This window comes from Montipora foliosa, chromosome 1 (assembly GCF_036669935.1).
Source record: "Montipora foliosa isolate CH-2021 chromosome 1, ASM3666993v2, whole genome shotgun sequence".
Taxonomy (NCBI): Eukaryota; Metazoa; Cnidaria; class Anthozoa; order Scleractinia; family Acroporidae; genus Montipora; species Montipora foliosa.
This window is the reverse complement of record NC_090869.1, coordinates 52,770,953-52,775,952: the sequence shown is the minus strand read 5'-3', so window position 1 is coordinate 52,775,952 and position 5,000 is coordinate 52,770,953. Positions and strand designations below refer to the sequence as shown.

Sequence of the window (5,000 nt, the reverse complement as noted above, 5' to 3'; positions counted from 1 at the left end):
AACGTTTAATTTTGGGGCGATTTGAGCCTGAAAACGTTAATTAAAGTTGAGTTGTATACCATGCAAGTTCGAATACAAAATGAGTGGGTCCTCATACAATTGAAACCACATTGTTAATGTTAAAAAATGTCTTTAAGTTAAGTATTTGACTTCTTTGTCCTGTTTGACTACAGTTTAACATCATGATTTCCTTTGCCTTTGTTCGGACGACTCACAAAAACCGACAAATAAACATTAGCAAAATAAAGACGTTCTTATCTGACTCTCAGACTGTGTATATATCTTCTTAGTAAAATTTTCGTTGATCTTAGCGTGAACGTTCTTATAAAGTGATTATTACAAAGAACTTGAAAAGAGCCGAGTAACTTGAAATTGATCGCAAAAGATTATCTATCATACAAGAAAAGTGAATGACTTTTTCTTTGACAAGTTTTCAAAAGGCAGGTTGGTATTTAAAGATGGTTTTCCGATTACTAAAAATGCCTTTTTGCGGGCACCTGCTTTTACCAGACGTCTTAGGCAAAGATTTTAAGATTTCAGGCCTGCGTCATATCAGTACACGTTCTCTTAGTAACTAACCAAGGAACGTTTTATACAACTCGTCAGGTGACTTTCCATGAGCGTAAACATCGCGATGTAATGAGTCGGACGGAAAAATTAGCTCGGAGCACCACGTTAAAATAAGACTAGAGGTTTCGGTAAAGCTCCCTCTAGCCATCAAAATATTTTAAAAGCGGACCTTAAACTTGTTAGTACAACTGCAGACGTGAATATGATCAACGGTTGAAAAGAACGACATCTAGTACCTTTAGTGGTAAGTCCAATGTTCTTCCTCACTCCTCGTAAGAGCATTGACCAAAGGCAATTGCAGACTTTGAGCGCACAATCAAGTAGAGCTAGTGCCTATTAATAGCTTTGTAGGTTTGAGGGGCTGGATCATAATAGTTTTCATTGTTGATTAAGGATTAAAACTAGACGTCACTTTAGAGAAATCGAAGCTAATATTGCAACACAAATGGATTTTTAATTGCGCAAAACAATAAAATAAAATAAAAAGATTTAGGTAATTTCACATCCCTCCCACGAATTTAACCGTAAATTAACCTCCCTTGTCAATTAAAGTGCCCATAACCCCAAAATATTTTTTTCGCTAAAATGAATCTTTGCACCTGTTCGAAACGCATCGCGGCTTTCTTTCCTTTTTCTAACAAATCCTGCCATTTTAGAGGCTTCGAAAGTTGCGAAAATCGAAGCATCGTTTGTTCACGACCGAATTAGAAGGGGAGTGGGTCTATTCCTGTTTTTACGTCACAAACTGATTTACATTGTATTAACTCTTTGTAAAAATGCATGCAAAGTAGATTGTGACGTAAAAACAGGAATAGACTCACTCCCCTTCTAACTCGGTCGTGAACAAAAGATGCTTGGATTTTCGCAACTTCCGAAGCCTATAAAATGGCAGGATTTGTTAGAAAAAGGAAAAAATGGCCGCAATGCGTCTCGAACAGGTGCAAAGATTCATTTTAGCGAAAAAAATATTTTAGGGTTATGGGCACTTTAACCGTAAAGCTATAAATTAATTTTGAACTTCGAGGTAAAGGACTGATCTAATGTACTTCAAATACTGAAGTTGTATTTTACAGTCATTTTATAACTTATTTTATGCCATGTTTCGATGAATTCTTAAAGCAACGATAACAGTATCTGTTGGGATTCTTTTGTTGCTAAAAATGCTTTAATTAAGGAGGATCTGATTTTGTCCCTATTTGAAAGTGCTAAAGGACCTTTTTTGTGCAAAAATGGGCATATTTAGCATTCGGAAATCAAAGCGATTTTATTTCGTCGTAATACCTGCATGTAATACCTTCATGTCCGCTCAGAACTTGCTTAAGGCGAAAATCTTGTGAGAGCACAACTTTCCATTGAGGAAAGACCTTAACTCAATAGAATAACTGGGTATCATGCGCAACAACTTTCCAGCTACGTACCTCAGTCTTTTTCACCGGCTGGCTTCATCAGTTTTTCAGCTTTAAAACTAGTTTTAACACGACTATCATATAAATATGTTAATTTTTGTACGTCTAGTTTGTTAATAAATAATCAGGACTTCATGTAAATGTAAATATAATGGTGAAGTTAATAACTAAAGTCACTTGATTCAGTTTGTCGTTGCTTTTGGAAGGAAGTTTTTTTTCTAATAGATTTGGTGAGGAAGGTTGAGGGGACACTGAGTAGAATTCCTAGGTGACAACTAAACAACTTAACCTCGTGCCACCAACAACTGTAAGGAAAAAAAAAATTGCCTGAACAGTTAAAACTTCTAAGCACTCATTTTAATTATTGATGGGCTATCTCGTTTCTCAATACTTCATAAATTAGTGAGTATTCAAAACACACACGGTCACACACGCTACCATCTCCTATTTGGACTATTTTCGTCTTTTCAATTGTTTCTTGCCTACAGGTTAGTTAGATGGAAAGAGAAATGCCCTTTTGCGTTTTTCTTGAACAGAAAACAATACTCTCTTCAAACAGCCTAAAAATCCTAAAAGAACAAATTAGGCGGAGGAGTCGCGGGGAATGCCTTTTGTGATTCTCTTCACGTTTGTTCAATCTTTGCACTTAGTCACTCAGAATAGTTCATTGCTTTTTTCATGCCCCTGTTCAACTGCTTGAATTGTCGGTCCTTTTGTAAACGGAAGTACTGCTCACATTTTTCACTATAAAAGCTTTGAGACTGACAAATGACAAAACATAATAACCCCAAAAACAATAAATGGAAGATCCACCTGCAAACAGCTTTAGTCTTTTGAGAAGTTACCGGTAAACGTCTTGTTAAAACGAGACTAATGTATTAAAAACCGACATGATTGAGGATCTTGACGTTTCATTCATAATATATCGTATGGTCAAACTTAAAATTAGTGAGATGCAAGCTCTTTTCATTTCAATTTGTCAGACTTGCAAATTCATAAAACGAAAATTAGGCAGAAGAAATTAAAACGCGATGGTTCTTCGCGATTAGCCTCCTGATGTTTCTATCGCCACTGGTGACCGCATCTGCTTGTGCGCAGGGTTCTGCTCTCTTTTGGTAGCGTTTGACAGATGGCGCAAAAAAAAAAAACTGGTCCATGAATACTCGATTTTTTTGCCAGTTATAAAACTGCATGTCAAAACTGTTTTCCAGGTTGCTGCACTGTCAACTGTATTAGTTCTTCCCCACAAAGAGAAAATTAATCCAATGCTAAATATAAGGACAATGCCTACTAATTAAAGATATTTTTGCCCCGGTGTGTGATTATGAGGAAATGTAGATGTTAACAAGTGTTATTGAAATCCAAAAAGAAAACTGGGGGTAACCACGCATTTTTCAAAGATAATTCATGAATAATATTTGTAAAAAGCTTTAAAATACAAAGCAATGTATGGCGTTCTTTCTCAAAGTGAAGCATAATCATCTCTCAAAAATGCATGGTTACCCCCAATTTCTTTTTGGATACCAAGAGTACTTACCAAGATCTACTTTCTTCGGATAGTTTTAAACCACGCAAAAATATCCCTGTATTAGTGAGCATCACCGATAAGAAATCCGAGTATCTCGAGATGCGCAGAACGTATGCGCACTAACAATAGTAGGCACCGTCCTTATTCACTCACAGGGCGTTCATCAATAGCGCCTATCGTAATAGAAATAGCAACTCGCATAAAAAGAAGACATGGGTCCATTTCTATTGGTTTTAAGTGCGTAAGCATGACTGATTTGGCATCTTGGTAACAGCCGGTTTTCTCTGAAGAATTCTGTTCTATGAAATTAAAATGTGATTGATCTCTCGCAAGAACGTTTTAAAAGGAAGTTTTCGAATTGACAATAAAAGCATATCTGGGCACGCAAGGGTAATTAAGTAAGTGATCAGACTGTGCCTGTGTGTTTTCCTTTCCGTTAAATTTTACAACTTTATCGACGTTGGTTCCAAAAACGAAACCGCTTCCGTGACTAAAAGCACTGAATACCCGTAAAAATGATGGTAATGGTATCATTTCTGCTGATCGACGCTGGCGCGGAAAGGGTGTGGTATTTGAGCATGCGCAGTGCCACAAACTTAAAGGTCCATGAAGGTTTTCATTATTTTGAAAGTTGAAAAATGCTTCGGAGGAAACATTGATTCCTGAGGGTTTACTTAACTACAAAAGTACTGATGTTTTCGCTTACGGCGTTTTCGCCCGTTGAGACGAGAATTTGCCTCGGAGCAAGCTTTGAGTGCAATAAAACTGATAATTGCGTTTGGTCTTAAAATCAAAATCAATTTAACGAGTCATCAAAGGTGAAAGTCACCGATTCAGCTTACTTTACAAGACCTTTAAGAGGCTGCGATTTTTTTGCCAGCACGATAAGGATATACAAAACTTGGGGGTCTCGTCGAAAGCGCTATATTTTCAGCCTTAAGTTGAGAGAAAAAACAAATGTTTAACCTGGACATTAAATTATCATACCATCTGAGTTAAGCCACGATGGAAGTACCCCGAAGCGAGACTGACGAAGAAATGAGGAAATTGTTTAGTGAGAGAGAAATAAACTGGAAAAGTATAGTTTTCGGTGTACTGGTGTTTGGGAGGCATTCTCCTCTCCGTCATTGACAGCAACATTGAACAGAGAAAGTTTGTCGACAATTTTAACGTACCTTAAACCCTTGGGCAAAAGCAATATCTTAAGCCGGCTCCAATGAAGGTAGGTTGTGAAAGGTGAGAGGTATATGTAGAAAAGTACTCGATATGTAAAATTTCACCAGATACTCCACATGGTCCTTAAGTCAAACATGCCTCTTGAAGCGCAAAAAGATAAGGATTTATCAGGACTTTGCTGCAATTCGTTAAAAGAAAATAAACATTGGCTTAAAATTACCACATTAAAGCTTACTTACCACATCATCAGTTGTCCAGCTGTTGATAAGTCACCTTCATGATGCATTTTACCGAGAATTGGGACGGTATTCCTCTTTTCT

The 5,000-nt window shown here is 37.1% G+C and overlaps 2 protein-coding genes across 5 annotated transcripts in view; one reads left to right on the top strand and one right to left on the bottom strand.

Annotated features, from left to right (window-relative positions):
• The window catches only part of LOC138000959 (histamine H2 receptor-like), a 41,848-nt gene extending 37,150 nt beyond the window's left edge, over positions 1-4,698 (bottom strand). The window contains exon 1 of one of the 4 annotated variants that reach the window (XM_068847653.1): positions 4,680-4,698. The gene's annotated coding sequence lies outside the window, so the exon portion shown is untranslated. Of the gene's footprint in view, positions 1-806; positions 896-3,513; positions 3,535-4,679 lie in introns of those variants that run through there. The other 3 variants (XM_068847647.1, XM_068847665.1, XM_068847641.1) reach the window with 3 other exon arrangements.
• Positions 1,448-5,000, top strand: part of LOC138001124 (uncharacterized) — a 19,460-nt gene continuing 15,907 nt past the window's right edge. The window contains exon 1 of the mRNA XM_068847788.1: positions 1,448-1,508. The gene's annotated coding sequence lies outside the window, so the exon portion shown is untranslated. The remainder of the gene's footprint in view (positions 1,509-5,000) is intronic.